The 18,424-nt window shown below is 40.3% G+C and overlaps 1 protein-coding gene across 1 annotated transcript in view; it reads right to left on the bottom strand.

The window, feature by feature from the left end:
- The window catches only part of FBXL7 (F-box and leucine rich repeat protein 7), a 187,176-nt gene that overhangs the window by 80,334 nt on the left and 88,418 nt on the right, over positions 1 to 18,424 (bottom strand). The window lies entirely within an intron of this gene.

The raw sequence follows: 18,424 nt of genomic DNA, 5'->3' as shown, positions 1-18,424 counted from the left end.
CAAAACTACCATACTGTTGGGACAAGCTTTCTTCTGAACTATACCAGATCGCTGCCCTCTTCCATCCTCCCCCCAGAAATTTCTCTACTATATTCAGAAATATAGTGACACAGGTATTTGGTTAATTCTTCTGTCATCCTACTTAGATGATCACAAGCTTGTCTCCCAGAAGCATCAGTTTCTCCTGTCTTCCTAAGAAATGTAAAAGATGGTAACAATTGCCCTGCCAGCACAAAGGATGTTCACATCAGGGAAAGGATGCACCAGATTTCAAAACAGAACAGACTTTCAAAATTAGGAAAAGCTTCTTTTATTCATCAAGCAAATGCGTTATGTATGACAAGAATTCATCTTTTCTTACAGTGCTACAAAGAGTCCATATTTTCATCAGTTTCTTGATTAGTCATCTGAATTTCCCCAGTGTACTGGGAACTCAAGTCCTTAACATCTGGAGTTCTTGTCTTTATACTGTACTGCAAGCTGTCTGTTAAGACAAAGGCTGAAAACAAAACCCCAAATAAGACAGCTAATGATTCATTTTTAAAAACCCATTGTAATATTCCTTTAGTCAGAGAATATTCTCACGCCATGCTCAGGAAAATCAGTAGCAAAAAAGTACATCTCAAGGACAAGTTCCCCAGTTCGCACTACCGGGAGTAAAACCACCTGGTATTTCAATAGAATTGAGAAAAAATATCCATTTCCTTTAAGTGGACAGATATTAAAAATGCATGATATTTGCAGAAAAGTTGACAGCTTCCTTACTTGAAATTAACAGCCTATAAGCTTGCCTTTGAACAAAGCAACATAATTTCATGAAGCCTTGTGCAGCTTCACACAGATGAGAGAAGTAGTAGGAACTTGTACTGCTGAGCGCGTGCACACAAATTGAAGAGTTACAGGGCCCTCACGCAGGCAGTAAGCCAGTTGTACCTAGATACAACCTGAGCCAGGCTACTGATTTACTACAAAGTCAGCTGGGTTCACTGTCTAGAAAAGTGAGCGTTTGCATGCACATCCCAGACAATTCCAGCTATTTCCGATGTAGAAAACAGTTCCCATATAACACAACTCCCACTTACACACAAGTAATTCTTGCTGCCACTGTGCTGGACAGCTGTGGTATGTCATTGCCATTTTCCATCTCAACCCTAGACAGAAAGCAGTAGTAATTTTGCTGCACACACTGCTACAATTATTTTAAAAAGGAGAGAAAAGGAAATTACCTACTTAAAAAATTAACGCTGCATATTACTCAGCAGTGCACTGAAGCAAGGGAGAGGAAATTGAAGAATCATGTTCTTTCCACCAACAACGCAATACATTGCTTCTTGTAACATCTCAGTCCTCTCTGCATGCACCTTCTGCTGTACCTGCCCAAAACACTGAGCAAAAGGGGACAGCTTCCAGTTACAGCACTTTGAAGGATATGTGTAACTGCGTACAAACCAATACTGTTTCCCTGCTTTCACGATCAGCAGTTGTGCACTTTACATTGTCTTGTGACATCTCTGCTCATCTGCCAGCTTCTTCTGAAAAATGTGTGGGGAGCAAGCCATGGAAAGGGGAAAATTCAGTTTTGGTATGAGCCAAAAATAAGCAGCTTTTTGGATGATGCTAGCTCTCAAATTGGACTTGAGACTAGCTGGTACATCTTTGCAAAGTTCCCATAAAAACCATTAATTCTGGTCTATTATTTATTATTACATGTTTAATATTATTTAATATACATTTAATATTAAACTACTTGCAACAGGTAAATGAGATGCTTTTAGCAAATATTAGCAAATAAATCAATACATGCAGAATCAAAACACTAAAGACCAGTTTAATGGAGGTTGTTTCCGACCCATCAGGCCTAACAAATTATGGGTACTGCTTTTAAACTGCCATAAAGTTTGACACACCTTTCCTTTCTAGAGCGCTCAAAGTCATTTGCTTCCAACTCTAGTGCACTGAGCTGTATTCAATTTTTACAACAGAACTACCAAGTCTACTGCAAGTGTTACCTATTACATTTGTTTCTAAAATGTATCACTGACACTTTCTGCCCATTTCAAGCCCTATACAATTGTCATTCAAAGCAGTGACGTTATCTAGCTTTATAGAATTCTGACAAAAATTTGGACGACAAAAATATTCAGCCTTCCTAAAATTAAAAATAAAATACAACTACCGCCGAGGCAATGCACATGAAGACAACTGAGTGTTGTGTATTACCAATTTTAGTTTTTATTCAGATACCTACCATCGCATGTCTCTTACACTAACTGATGTACTTATTCAGCCATCTAAACTTTAAGTAAGCTAATTCTATCATATGAAACTGTGGTTGAGGTGGTGTGAAAAAAAAAATTGCTTTGATTATCCTATTGGCTTATATGCCCTGGAAGTACTTGGGCATATCAAACCAAACTCAGCAAAGCTTGCCCAGAACCACTTTTTGGTGTGAGCACAGGCACATCCTTGTTCAGATCTGATATTAGCTTGCTTTTAAAATATATATATCTCCAGAGACAGCACACCATAGCCTTAAATAGGCCACCAATGGTCACTAAATTGATCTAGTTTACTTCAAGTTGCAACAGAATTGCCTAGGTTTCACTAGGGTTGTTACAGGAGCATTGCTCAAATAGGCAGAGTTGGCACTGAGGTTTAAGCCTGGGTAGGGCTAAACCAGCAGCATCTCCAGACTGAATGCTGTGAGAATTGGCATTTTTGTGCAAATCCAAGTATTAAGCTTGAAGATAGTATAAGGAATTCATGGAGATGGGCAGAGGGATTTTCTGTTACAGAACTTAACATAGAACAAGCGTAGCTTACTCACTTAAGTGCATTTTAAAACCATGCATTACTTTTTGTGCACAACACTGCCATCTCAGTCCTCTAAGCAACTCTGAATAACTTGGCTTGGTATCTTTTGCAAAAAGTTATTGTTGGACATTTAGAAGGACTGTGTGTACACGTGTGTTGTTTCCAAGGGAAGGAAAAATGGCTGGGCAGGGTGGGAAAGAACAGTTTCCTTCATTTCCCCAGAAGGCAGCAAAGAGCGAGGAACACCCTCAGGCACACGGTGCCCTATCATACGCTGCCTAAGCAATTTCATACTTGCTTAGAAAGTTAGAAGGAAACGTCACAATTCATCTGATGGAACAGCAAACATAAACCAGCACCTGCCACAGCTTAAGTGATTCCTCTAAGCCCTGGATGGACAGGAAATGGCTTTTGTTCACTCCTTATAAACACTTATTGCTGCGATGTCACTAAAAATGCGATAATATTTTGGCAACCAGCTGGCTCTGACTGATGGTGTAATGCAGTTTAGTCATTCAATTTATATTCATCTTATGCTTCATCGGTACTTACATGGAGCATATCAATTCCTCAGCTTAAGCCAGTTAAATAATTTAAGATTAAAACTCTCAAGGGTCAATACTGAGGTCAGTACTTCACTAAGGACTATCTTCACTAAGGACTTGCATGATGGGACTGAATGCACTTTCAACAAATCTGTGGTCAGGACAGGGCAGTCAGCACACTGGGGGTTGGGCTGGTATTCAGAAGGATCTTGACAGGCTGGAAAAAAAAAAAGGCCAACACAAATCCCATCAACTTCAGGGGCAAACAGCAGGTCCTGCACCAGGGGTATCACCCGTGGCCAGGGCCACAGCTGTGCAGAAGAGGACCTGGGCAGCCCCATGCACAACCAGTTCAACACCAGTCAGAGGTGCACCCTTGCAGCAAAAGTGGTTGCCCATGGACACTGGAGCTGGCACAGGAAAAACACTCCTCCCCTACGGCCAGCTCTCACCAGAGCCCACCAGGAGGACCGGGCCCACTTGGGGGCAAGGAGGACATGACCAAGCTGCAATGAAAAGCCAGGAGGACCTTCAGGTGAGGAGGCAGATGGAGCACAGGGCCCATAGGGGCAGACTGACACAGGTGGCTTGGGCCTCTCTGAATGAGGAAGGCCAAGGGAACAGCATCCCACTCCCTTCAGCTATCCCCAGGGAGACTCAAGAAGAGATGCAGACAGACTATCTTCAAAGGTGCGTAGTGACTGGATGAGATGCAAAGGGTATGAGTAGCAAACAACAACATTTCAAATAGGCAAGGAATTATGCTTTTTCCCCGCCACCTTGAGGGTGGTCAGATACTGGACTAGGCATGAAATCTTCATCTTTGAAGCAAGCTGATGTAGTTGAACCTGATTTGTGCAGGAAGTAGCACTGTATGATCTGCAGACTTCATTTCAACATAAGTTACTACTTGATTTTTGGTAAAATGGTACCTTTTATCAAAACAACAACAAAATAAGACCGATACATTTTTCCTTTTTTTTTTTTTTTCCCCTCCCCGATAAAGCAATCATACAACTGCTGTCTTTAGAACTTTGAGCAACCTGGTCCTCCAAAACCTCTCTTGTCCTTGGCTTTCATTTCAGAGGACACTAGGAGAGTAGCATGTACAATAAGAGTAGCCTTTATAGAATGGATAAAACCAGACAGGTACAAATCCATAACAGTATACCAGAAAATCACCAAGTACATTTTAAAATTAGAAGCACGTAGCTAATTTTCTCATAGAAATAATTTGTGAAGAAATGCAAGCAAGGGTTACCACTTGGACATCTGAAGTATCCATTAGAAGTAAGGCGTCTGAATACTCCTTCTAATAGTCAACAGATACACACAGAAAAAAAGAAAAGAAAAGATATTTCTTTCTAAGGAAAGTAGTATTATTTAGCCATGCGTTCAGATCACAGGATGGTTGAGTTTGGAGGGGATCTCTGGAGATCATCTAGTCCAAGTCCTTGCTCAAAACAGGGCCAAACAGAGCAGTCTAATGTGTTTTCTGATATTCTAACAAAAATACACCTTTAAAAGGATTAGCCTAATTGTTTTGGTAGTACATTAATTATGCTTAAGGGTTACAGTGGTAAAGTTGTAAACTTAACATCATATTATCCAAGATTATGACATCATATTATCCAAGATTATTATGCAAGACAAGGATGTGACCCATGACAGCCAGCATGGCTTTACCAAGGATAAATCATGCCTGACCAATCTGGTGACTTTCTGTGACGGAGTGACTGCGTCAGTTGAGACAAAGGAAAACCGACCAATGTCATCTACCTGGACCTTTGACAGTCCCACGGGACATTCTGGTCTCCAAATTGGAGAGATATGGATTTGATGGGTGGACCATTCAGAGGGTAAGGAATTGGCTTGAAGGTCATACCCAGAGAGTGGTGGTCAATGGATCTATGTCCAAGTGGAGGACGGTGATGTGTGGTATACCTCAGGGGACCAGTACTGTTTAATATCTTCATCAGTGACACAGACAGTGGGATCAAGTGCACCCTCAGCAAGTTTGCAGATGACACCAAGCTGAGCGGTGCAATTGATAAAACAGAGGGAAGAGATGCCATCCAAAGGGACCTGGACAGGCTGGAGAAGTGGGCCCATGTGAACCTAATGAGGTTCAACAAGTCTAAATGCAGGGTGCTGCAACTGGGCTGGGAAAAACCCGGACATGAGTACAGACTGGGAGAACAACTCAGTGAGAGCAGCCCTGCAGAGAAGGACTTGGGGGTTCTGATGAATGAAAAGCTTAACATGAGCCAGCAGTGTGTGCTTGCAGCTCAGAAGGCCAACTGCATCTTGGGCTGCATCACCAGAGGAGTGGCCAGCAGGTACGGGGAGGTGATTGTCCCCCTCTACTCTGCCCTGGTGAGGCCCCCCTTAGAGTACTGTGTCCAAGTCTGGAGCCCCCAGCACAAGAAGGATGTGGAGCTGTTAGAGCAGGCCTAGAGGAGGGCCACAAAGATGATCAAGAGGCAGGAGCACCTCACCTACAAAGATAGGATGGGAGAGCTGGGGCTATTCAGCCTACAGAAGAGAAGGCTCCAGGGTGACCTCATTGCAGCCTTTCAGTACTTAAAGAGGTTTTATAAAAAGGATGGAGGACTCTTTACTCAGGTAGATAATGATAGGACAAGGGGAAATGGTTTTAAATTAAGAGGGGAAATTTAGATTGGAGGTTAGAAGAAAATTTTTCATTCAGAGGGCGGTGAGGCACTGGAACAGGTTGCCCAGAGAGGTTGTGGATGCCCCATCCCTGGAGGCATACAAGACCAGGTTAGATGAAGCCCTGAGCAACATGATCTAGTGCGTGGCATCCCTGCCTATGGCGGGGGGGTTGGAACTACATGATCCTTGAGGTCCCTTCCAACCCAAGCCATTCTATGATTCTATGATCCAACAAAACTAACAGGAAAAAGCATTCTCAGGTTGGCAGGTAAAGAAATGAAAAGGAAGGCCTTTTGAGATGAACTCTAATGGAAGTTAAATGCTGCTCTTTATTTTCCATTAGAGGCAAAAGACATAGACGAATCCATAGTTAAAAGCTGCAATAACATTTCACTCATGATACACATCATACTGTCCGTCACAAGTTTCTCGAGATGCTTGAAAAGGGTGAGACTGGTCTTAAACTCCAGCACTGAAGACTCCCAGCTTGTAGTTGGGAATGCAAATAATCCAGAATGAGCTTCACAACTCCAGCTAGTCACAATTTTTCTGATCAATTCAGTATTATTGGAAGTGAGTATTTGTTGAATATGTTGTTTGAAATAGCTGTTGTCACATTTATGTCTAGCATATGGAAGGACTACTGAAAATCCCAGTGAATCTGCACTGGCTCCCAAAACTCTCTGGCCATAGGGGTTCCTCTGAAGGTCATGTTCCATCCACACTAGAGCCAACAAGCTCCTAGAGCCACCCAAGGAAAAGTGACATGTCATAAACTGACCTGGAAGGAAAGCACTCAGTTTGAAGAGTAGCAAACAATGACATATTAAGAACTACATAAAGACAGCTAATAGAGTAGGAGGAGGGCTGGCTCAGCATTCCAAGTGCTTGAACTCAAGAAGTTATCCCACATGAGAAGTGTTCTGGAGGGAAGGAAGTCTGTAAGAAGGGACCACTGATTTCCTTGAAAAGTGACACCCAGGTACCTTAGAATACAATGGGGTGCTGTTAGAGAATATGAAAACACCAAAGGAAGTACTGATGACAGGTCAAGAAGCAAAGGGATAAGCAGAAACTGCCAAAAGTCAATTTAGTTAGACCTTGATTAAAAAGATTAAAACATCTAGTAAAATGTTCAACTATATATATATATATATATATATATATATATTAAAAAACAAACAAACAAACAAACACCTCCCCCCCACTGAAAAGGTAAGGGATGCTATCCAGAAAGAACTACAGATGAAAATCATTGAGGAGCAGCCCAAAAACTAAGATACAACAGCAAGAGAAGAACTGTTTTTACTAAAGGGTATTGCTTAAGAACAAATGGACATTTTGGCCCTCAACAATTTTAGGCTTTGAATGAAAGAAATATTCTGGATCCTTAGAGAAATAAAGCTTTGAAATAATTTCCCACAGAAATGGAGGGGAGGAGAAGTAGTTTCAAGAAGGACTCAACAAGTTAATGAAAGGGATTGCATAAAGCAGACCAGTTGGCCCAAGTGTCCCAAGCCATCCCTTTGAATTCTTTGTTCTCCTCCGGAAAAAGCCAGTAAAACCCTTGCTCACCTTTACTACAATAGTCAGTACAACATTAACACAATGAAGTGATTTGCAAACCTTTTTTAGCTGCGTAAGTGTTATTTCTTCACTATGTGCAGAAAAAAAAAATCAATCTAAAGAAGAAAGAACCAAGTATCACTGCTAAAGTGCAAAAGCTTTGAGGAATTATTCTGCATAACCTTTTCCCCTCCACATATAGTTAATACATTATCTCCAGAAAATGGGTCTGTAGAGAAGCCAATCAAACAATCAAAAGGTTGCTAAAATCCCAGATCACTCTGCAAGTAAAGAGACACTAAAAAGTATTTTTTCCATCCCTAACAACATTGGTCCCAATTCTGAGATATGCTCGGGGCAGTGTGTTAACATGTGCAACTGCTAACTCAGTTATACAGAAAAATGTTTGGAAAACCTTCAGGGGAAGCACTTTGGTGAGATGTAGTTCTCTTGAAATGAGTGTCTTTTGGCATAATGGTTAGCCATTTGCCCAATTTTAGGAAGAAGGCAGCAGAATGGCAGAAGACTTTCAGAGGTAAGTATTTTTTCATTGTGAAATGAATACTTTCTTTTGTATCAGGTATTAGCAAAAGCAGTGTTAAAAGTCAAAATAGAAAAAGTTTAAATTGACAGGAATCAATTCAAAATTCTGATAATCAAATGAAAGAGTATTCCTTTTTGGAGCAGTTCTATAATGTGAACTATCTTTACAACAAATTTTGATCCCGATCTTGCTCTAGCAACTCTATTCCCTTACTGTATAAAAACGCCACATTTTCTAAACCTGTACTCTCTCTCATCCTGATGACAAAAGACAAAAGTTTGCTTTTATAAAAGTTTACTAGATATATTAGAAAGAGATTAGAAACTGAACACAGAAGAGCTCTCCCCTCACAATAAAGAAACTTGACTCTCTCAAGTCAATTAAATACAGACTTAAATTGCTCAGCTGAATGCAGAACTTAGAAAAAAAGCAGAAGTGGAGCAAGCCTTTGGGAAAGTACTATTGCAGCAAAATGCTACAGGCACATGCAATCGCAATGCAAGCTTGGGGCAGGAAGAGTTGGGTCTCTAGATTTACAGCATGCTTGCAGAGGACTTCTTTTTAGCTGCTGGAGTGTCAAGTGAAAAACGGAACAATGTAACTTAAGCCTCCATAAATTAAATACTATTCTAAACTGCAGCGAAGTTGTTCACTGCTACCAGTTTAATAGTCCCTGCTTGGTTTCATCTTCAGCTTTCTGTGGCTTACATTCCTTGCCTGGATACGTCAGTCTGTATAAACCACAGCAGAAATTGTTAAAACTGTGGTGTCTAGGCAGCTGCGCATACCCAGCCAAGAGCAATCAAAAGCATATATATAAATACAGATACGAGGAAGAGAACACTATATATACGTTTAAAAAAACAACAACAGACTCAGCACAGCCCATAGAGGAGTCAGATTAAGTCAGTCTCTCATCTCTGCTGGAAACATCAAGTACCATTTCAGGGCACACGAGCACTGTAGTGAAAACTGGCCTAGGCCCTGGGGATCCCAGAGCGCAGAAGGGCGAAGGCAGGAGGGCTGGCGGGGCGCTAGGGGCATCGGCTTTGCTGGAGAGCCGCGTGTGGAGGCCTGCTGGGCCGCAGCCGAGTGGGGACAATACAGCTGATACACTCAGCTGGGGACAGGGGGTTACAGGGAGCTGAAATCTGACATTTCCAGGAGCTCGTGCTGCATTTGAAACACAAGGGTGCCAATGGAAGAGCCCCTTTTCCTGCTGCTGGAACAAAGCCACGAGGGAACATAGAGGGAGCTTGGCAGGATCAGTGTCGAGCCTGAAGGCCTGCACAGAAAAACAGCAGCCCCCGCGCAAGCAAGCAGACAGCAGGAAGGGTGAACAAAGCTGGGGATGCCAAGCACTAAGTAACAGCACTGGAGTGACTGCTGGGGAAATTCTTGATGCCTCCTCAAAGGCAGCAGGAACATCTCTGCCAGATATTTAGCACCTACTTGGCAGTTAGGAAACCATCGGCCAATTCAGTAGTTGTTTTGAAAGCTGATCACAAGACTATTTCTTGCACCCCACAAAGCATCTTTAACGTGACACTGCTGAATGCTTCAGTCAGCCCGGGGTCTGGTACCAGGGTGATGCTTTGTGTCAAAACAATTTGCCCGTTTAATATTCAGTCCTACAGTGTTGTTAATCTGTATTAGCACCATCAGGCAGGAAAATGCACAGAGTTTTCAGCTTTGTCAATGAGAGTCTTTACATGGCAAAGCCCTTGGTATGAGAAACTGCAGCAGAATAATCATCCTGCAAGTAACTAACTTCCTGAGCTGAGCCTATCCAACTCCCACTCACATCACCTCTTCCATCGCAGAAGTGGGACCAATTTCAGAGTTAACATGGGTCCCTCTGGAACCCCTGTCTGGGCACAAGTAATATAGGAGCACAGCTTTACCAAGGGTAAATCATGTCTGACTCACCTGACTGCCATCAGTGACTGAACAACTGCATTTGTAAACAATGGGAGAAAACAGATGACATCTACCTTGGCTTCATTGAGCCTTTCCATGCTATCCCCTTTTATAGGGAAACACCACTACAGAGTTATTGCTGCACCCAAACACAAGACGGATCTGCTAGCAGAGACCTACAATAGCTATGTGTACACACAATTTTCCCAGCATGAACAACTCATATTCAACCCAATGAAAGAAATATCACCCAAATTTTACAGAAGGGTCTATGACTAAGAAGCTCAAGAGTGCCTCATAGCATAAAATCATTCATACTATTGCCCAATACTAAAATTGTTACAAATATTTTGTACAAAAAGAATGAAACATCCGTGGTAGAACAAAAAAGAGGTCTGAGGTTTGTCCCATTCGACTAGATTCCAACCTCTGTGCAGCATTACAGCCAGCTCTATCCAAAGGGTATCAGCAGAAATATCAGAAATATTTCTGTCAGCATAAATATTAAGAGATCTCTCTACAATTTGCTTTCATCAATGACAAGGTCAAGGCCTGGCACGCACCTCACCCATGCACTGGACTTTACTCAGTACTTCTTCATTCTGCCAACTACTGAATGTTGAGGTCTCAGTCCCTCAAGATGCTCTCTATAGCAAACTTCATACCACAAGTATTACAACATCTATTAACCAAAGATACCTACAGCACATATAAGTACCAAGTCTACACTGAAAGCTACCCACAAGCACATAAAAAGTCAGCCAAACTAGTCTGGAAGAGACTAAAACAGACTGAAGGCATTTATTTCTAGGTATCATCCTACTGTACTACTATATGCTTCTTTGATTCTTATGACATATACAATAACAAACCTTTACGATAGCATTTGTTGATATATTATGCTATTCTAAAGCAGAAAATAAGTGTGAAAAATTTTACTCTCACAGTGAAAGCGTTGCCTTTGGGGACAGAAAGTTTTATTTTTACTGGATGTAGAGGGAGGGAAGAAGATCCAGATCAAAGACTTTCAAATGATTCCTAAACCCACAGATTTTTCACCTCCATCATGTGGAATCTTTGACCAACCACTACAGTTTGGAAGCTATCTAAATAATTACTCACTTTTGGAATACTCCAGCTGTCCCTGATCTCCTAGAAAGATGTCTCAACAAATTAAAATGCTTTAGCATGAGTCTGATATCTCCAGCCAGAAAAACCTCTCATTAGTAAGTCAGTTTTATTGCAAGTCTTGAGGTATTGCTAATATAAATGCATTTTGTCCCCTGGGTATCAGTGTGTCTCAGATTTTGGGAAGGTTTCTACTTACCATACTGGACAATACAAATTCATAGAAATTCAAATAGCTAGCACTGCTCCAACACAACAGTTAGCACATACCCACTGGCAGTTCATAGAACCCCAAAATTATTTTTAGAAAACTGGACTCTGAAAGCCAGTTTCCAGATATTACTTCTGGAATAGGACCAGAATTGCATTTTTAAGTGCAGGTAAGAATAGCAAAAACTTTTTTTTTTTTTTTGCCACTACTGCATTCAAGCTTAATACTGTAAAGCTGCACTTCTGAAATAACATTTAGCTCTTCTGAAAGGTGACAAGGTGCCTTTATTTCAGAGCTGCTTACTCTTCACATAAAAACACTCTAAAAGCATTACTTCCATCACATGGGAGGGATAGGGAAGCTTTCAATCATTTGCAGATTCAAGTTACTGCATATACTTAAACACCTGATTTATGGGTACAGGCACTATTTGCCTCTGCACATTATGGTAGGAGGACTTCACATTTTATTTTTTGTGGCTCCAATTTTGCTTCAACAAGTCAGTTGTGGGTGGAAGTAACCAAATAGCATATAAGATGCCAAGTAGAGGCCTCTGCAAACTTGGCCCACAGTGTACATACTTGTTACAGTCTTCGGTTTGCTGTTCTCATTTTAATCCCCTGTGCTTCTAGCATCTGCAAATTGTTTAGCAAATTTAAATCCTTCATTTATCTACTTACAACCCAGCCTACTTTCCTATAATATTTTATCATCAGATTTGTGGAGCTGTTATCTTTCCACTTGGATGTTAAATGAAGTTGGATAGTGAATGATGCTAATTTTCAAACAATTGCCACCAGGAAGTTGCAGGTATCAGCAAGAGCACACTCCTCATTTGAAATATTGCTGCCATAAGAGAAAGGGCAGTATGAAACACTAGCAGCATGTTTGAAAGGGCCTTAAATACAGCTCCATCGTATCTCTAACCATTTTATTTTACTATTTTATCCCGTCAAATTACTTCCTCATGATGCGTAAATATGAACTGCTAGGGAGATGTTAACTACCCTACAGATTAAAGATTTCTTAAATTTATCTTTTTTCCCCCTCCCCAAACACAAAACAGGGGAAAAGATGTGCTTATCTTGTTACGTTTGTGACCAAATTTTGTACGACACAAAAATAAATGCTGGAATGATATCTTATACGCATATGATCATTTGGCCTATACTTCCATGTAATATCACTGTAAGGAATTATTGCCTTTTTTTTTTTAAGATGTATTAATGTTTTTCCCTTGTAGAAAGGAACAAAGAATAACATGATACAATTACAGCAGAGACGGTGGCATTTTTCTGGAAAATATGATGCAGAACTGTTCTTAGAAAACCCCACACAAACCCTGAATAAAGAAGAGTAAAGCTTAGAAGCAGCTCCCCATTACACCTACAAAAAAAAAATACAAAAGGTGTGGCATACAGCAAAGCAAAATAAAAAAAAATAAAAAAATCTTTCCCTCACTTCAGATGGCAATGAGTTGCACATTTCCAGACAGCTGTTCTGCTTCAAACAAACAGGCTAAGTCTGCCCCTGCATATGAATGACTTTCTATTAACATGTTTTCAGCTAGATAGGGGTAATCTGCCACTAGGCACCTATATCTGGATATTCTAATGAACCAGGATTACACCCCCATTACTCAAACAAAAATATCTGTCAGGAAACAAATTTGTACTGTAAGTAAGAAATGCTATGGGTAGTTTTATTGCCATGGCATAGCATCGTTCCTCAAGAGTCCTGTCTTGCACCGAAAGATTCTCTTGCCTTGCAGATCTGATTTCCAGTTCCTAGATGGATTGCAAAAATGAGTCCCATGGAGTTCTGGGTAATTCACTTGGCTCTCACTGCTCTTCCAGCCCTTCCAAGACCACAACTGTTCCAAGGCAAGCACAGAAACCCAAGCATACTTGCCATTTGATGTACTATGTAAGCAAATAACATGTCTCTCTTCTGGAAAGAGATGCGAGTCTGACAACTACATAGGGAAGGTTGGCCTTGCTTCATGCTGCTTAATTTATTTCAGACCTGAATAGCTAAATGACTTAATTGGTCTCAGCAGCTGACCGCTATGATTTGATGATCACATATGGCCACATATTGAGGGAAAAAGAAGGCTCAAGTTAGCAGTTCAGCCAGAGCTTTTAAATGCACAACAGGTGAGAATACAAAAATCATCTGGTTACCCAAAACAGTCAGCTGCAGACACAGAAAAACAGGACAGCTGCTTCCAGTTGGTAGTGTTGACTGCTAGAAAACTAATTTTCCTCACAGACTTATACATTTGTAATAGATATCCCCAGTAAGATGACTAGAAAGGTACATAAGGATTTTAATTCCCTTAAAAAAAATCCATAGTAACTCAGAATATCTGTAACTGATATTCATTTAAAAAAACAAACAAACAGGAAAAAAAAACACACACAAACAGGGAGTCCCCAATCAAATTTTTTCACCTGCAAGATTTGAATGAAAAAACAATAATTACATTTAATGTATAGCATCATACATGGACACTTGCATAGCACAGAAGATGCTGGTTGACACAGATGCCAGCTGAATACTGCCACCAGACAAGAAACTTGGAAATGCGGACATAAATCTGCACTTTAAGACTTGAAATCTGCAATTGTTTTGGGTGGCAAAGCACTACTCTCTTCTTTCCATAAAAGCGCGTGCTACAAGTCAGAAAAAAAACTGTTCATATGACAAAAGGAACAGTAGCTGACTAGTGGGAGAATTAGAGAGTTGCAGTGTGCATAACCGATGTCTGAGAAGGAGAAAGCATTGTGGATATAAAAAACAAACAGCTGCAAAGTTACTTTTTTTCTTTTTTTTAAAGATTTGCCAGAAGCAACTTTCCAATATTGAATTACACTTTTTTTTTGTTCTAAAAGAGTGAAAGAAAACACAGAACAAGAAAAAGACTTGAGAAGATTCACCAATGGGGTTTAAAACAACACATAATAGCAGAGTGAAGAAATAGCTTAAATATGGTAACATGCTGGAGAGAATTTTTCTTAACCATGAAGTATAATTTGACATGACTATTATTTCTGGCAATAGGCATCCATAAATAGCATCATCAAGAGCGTGCTATTGTGCCAGAAAAAGTCATTGCCAATTAAACAAATTCAGTCTCCCCTTCTTCCCCCTTTTGCTTACTATATTCAACAGCTCTGCAACACGAAATACACAGCTGAATTTTAGCTAGTAGCAACATACTTAGAGCAAGCCTTCCTGAAACATGGGTTGAGTAAAAATCCAGAGGTTCATCAGGGATAAAACTGATCTTCCATGCCACTTGGGTGAGAAACACAGACACTTGCAATTTATTTTTATTTCATCCACCCTGTCCCACAGCTCCACATCCCATCTCGTACAGCAACATTAGTACAGACCTTGAGAAGATTTCATTGGAACTGTGCTGCCATAAAAGAGCAGAATTTACCAGCCACAGAAGTTGACCCCTGACCTGAACCAGATTTAAAATTGCATGCACTAGTACAGAACCAGATAACCTTGCACAGCGATCTGAGTCCTGTCTTGGTTAGCAGTTATGAACTCACTGAAGTGCCATGGGGGTTAAAAAAAAAAAAAAAAAAAAAAAAAAAGAAGTGGAAATCATCATTCCTTCCAGTTTCCCTTCCGTGTTTCTAGGCTGGTCTGCCTAGTGGTACCAGATAGAGTTAGCATTTAATGGGTTAAAAGTCAGAGAAAAGTTTTTCTAGGATAAAGAAAAATGTGTGCACTGGGGGTTGGAATGAACAATATTTCTGTACTGGAGAACAATAGTCGCTTTTTGTTTTTTTAAACACCGAGTTAACTCCATACAGGAGCAGCACATTTAGGTGAGGATTTTTGAAGCAATCTAAGGTCATTAAATAATCAGGTGAATTATTATCATCAAGACTTTGTAAACAGACTAATTGCAAGCTTAACGCTTGTAAAGATGTTTTTATAACAGTTAACTAACACGGGCAAAAAATTTTAAGTGATGCTCAGAGTTTACAAACATATGTAAGGGACTTAACTTTTGGCATAGATGAATGAATCGAGTACTTTGAAATGTAATGTCAAGGCTAATGGATGCCGAATCTAAACGCATTCAAATGGAAATGTACTAACACTGTAAGAGTCCATTTACTTCTTGCTTCTTTTACCAGGGTAAAGAAAGGGCCTGGGCTTTGGTTTTCATTCAGTTGCACTTCTTGCTGAATAGCCTGAGTAGGCAATACTGCAGAGTAACATTTCAATGTAAGGAAACCATTGATCATACAAATATTTGTTAGGTCATAAAAATGCGATTATACTGCAACAAGCCTGTTCTAAATCAATGCTCAGTGCTGGATTTTAATACTGTGTGTGCGGCAAACATATTCACTGAGAATTACGATCTACTTTGTTTATGCCCATTTTGGATGCTTTTCTCAGATGATTTATAGTTTTATTTTTTCTTTCAAGGCTCAGTTCCTAGAATTCTTAAACGGTTCCATCTCAACCACTTCCAGATTGTTCATTAGCTGTTCCATCAATTTTGTGATCTTATGGTGCCCCTTCAGCATTCCTGTCACTGTCTCTTTTTCAAACGAGAAGTGAGTTTTGACCAGTAAGTAACTCACCCCAAAGCTGAGGTTTAGATTATCTCCGTAAGGTAACATCCCAGTGTGCATGCTGCCACCAAACGGGTATTTCTTTCACAGTATCCTCCCCGGGGCCACTTTTGGACTTGTTTGGAGATTCCAGACTTCAGTCACGTTTAGCCCACAAGCATCCCATCTCCGTCAAATCCCACGTCTATTGAACCATGTCAGAAATGTAGTCTCCCTTCATATTCCCTCCTGACTTATGCAAAATATCCCTGCCTTCAGGCAGCCTTGCCAAATCTACTCCTCCTCAAGTTGGGAAGAACTTGGAAACAAATCTTTCTCTCACCCTGTGAGGGACTGATTTAGAATAGCCCACTCATGTCCAAATCAACACTGAAAAAACACCTCTTCTTTCCAATACAGCAGCAAGGCTTTTATAGAAGGCACTTGAGAAGCCCAAGTATCACCACGCCTGTGCGAGGCCAGTCTCCACAAACCAGGAAGGCTGCTTTCAGTAATAATTCTCTGTAAACACAAGCAGAAACATTACCGCCTTCCCAAGAACACCAAAAGGGGATTGCATAGTACTGCTCTGTGTTCCCTGGCTATAACAATGGGCTAGTCACGAAGAGGATCGATTAAATGCTCAAATGTACATCACGAGCTCTACAGGGAGACTATGAAAAAAGCCTGCTAGAATTAGAAGACTTTTTTCCTCAACACTTTAATACTGTTTCCTATAGATAGTTATTCAGAAATACATCCAGAATATCTAACTTCTAATTTAAATTCAGGTCTATAGAGCGGGTCACTACATTTTGTTTGTTGAGAACAGGCTGCAGTTGCAACAGTTGCTTTTAAATTAACTTTTAAAAACTGCTAACGTTTTTGTTAGCTGCTTTTTATTACTTATAAAGTTCAATTATACATAGCTTAAGAGATCATTAAAATGCACATTATTAATGAGTACAATTCAGGCTTGCACATATGCTGTATCACTTGAAGGTGTGATAACTTGTTTCGAGGAAGCATTATAAAAATCCACTGATCCACCAATATTCCAAAAGGATCCTTCTTGAATTTTACATAATTGGCATGACCATACAATGTAGAGTAATGCCTGGAAATACAAATGCAAAAAAAGTAGATTAGTGCTATTTAAGCAATCCTAGATAAGTAGAAAGCTACTTTGTTAACATCATATTCACTTTGTTTGACTGTCTGAATCCCTCTGGATTTTTATTTTTTTTAAAAGCAAGTTGTGTGGATAGCCTTTAGATGGAGCAGCTTTTCCTCCTCACATTATCTATCGCTCATCCGGTGATTCACAGTTAAGTGCTGTGCTGAATTGCTGTATTACACTTTTTTTCCCCCCATTTTTCCAAAATGAAACATATTGTAGATTCTTTTAGGTATCAGATGCCTCCAGGAGACCAATAAACCAGCATTTCAATGGGAAATTCCTGGATTAACAAAGTTATGCACATGGAATACTCCTCTTGTGATCACACGTTGACTGTAATGCCTCTGAGAATGTTATATTTCATTGTTAAATAAATCACTGCTCATTACCGAGACACGTCATTCACCTTCACGAGAAAAAAAAAAGTCATGCACTAGAAAGAATAAATCTCTTTAATAAGTCTGCCTAACGGTACTTTTCCTCAGCACTACTTTGTTTATTACTCATGATTCCCATATAATACTTATCTCGTACAGTAGCCAATGTTTAGGTACACCTTAATTCCTGCAGAGTGAGTGCCATCACTCAAGGGGTGAACTCTGCTCTCACATCAAAGCAATGCTTTTTGGAAGCCCAGAGTTAAACTGACATAGTTTGAACAAAACAGAACCAAATAACTTCATATACTGGTGATCAGCCAATAGTCTGCCCACTGTGCTACTGGAAAAAAAGTTATCTGCCAGCTTTTGAGCAGGTAGGCGCTCTCAACCTGAAGAACCAAGACTCTTGAAGCTAGAGGATTACATTTAGATGGCTTTCACTAATGTACATTTTCTCAGGCATATTATAAAGGGCCAGAGAGCATCATGCTGCTGGTGCACATTTTGTAACCTAGGTCTCCACATTAACACAAAAAGGTTTGGTTTGGTTTGGTTTTGTTAGAATCAACACTGACTGTACCCACTCAGTTTGCCGGCATGTTTCAGTCCAAGTAGGGCTGAACCCTACATAGCAGGACTCCATAGGCTTAGTGTCTTCTGTAAAACACTGAACATCTTTTGCAAGTTGTAGGTGTGAAACTAGAGCCCCGTCAGGAGTTCACAACTCCTCATGATCTCAGAAAAACAAAAGCGACAGCCACTAACTTCTCATCATATTTCCACAACAGCTAACTCTGCCAAAATAATCTCAATCATTTCAGAACACTTCCCATTTCTGAACCTCCACATTTACAGAGAAGGATAACTTAAG

This window comes from Anser brachyrhynchus, assembly GCF_964034855.1.
Source record: "Anser brachyrhynchus genome assembly, chromosome: 2".
In the NCBI taxonomy this organism is placed as follows: Eukaryota; Metazoa; Chordata; class Aves; order Anseriformes; family Anatidae; genus Anser; species Anser brachyrhynchus.
This window is presented reverse-complemented; position numbering and strand designations above follow the sequence as displayed.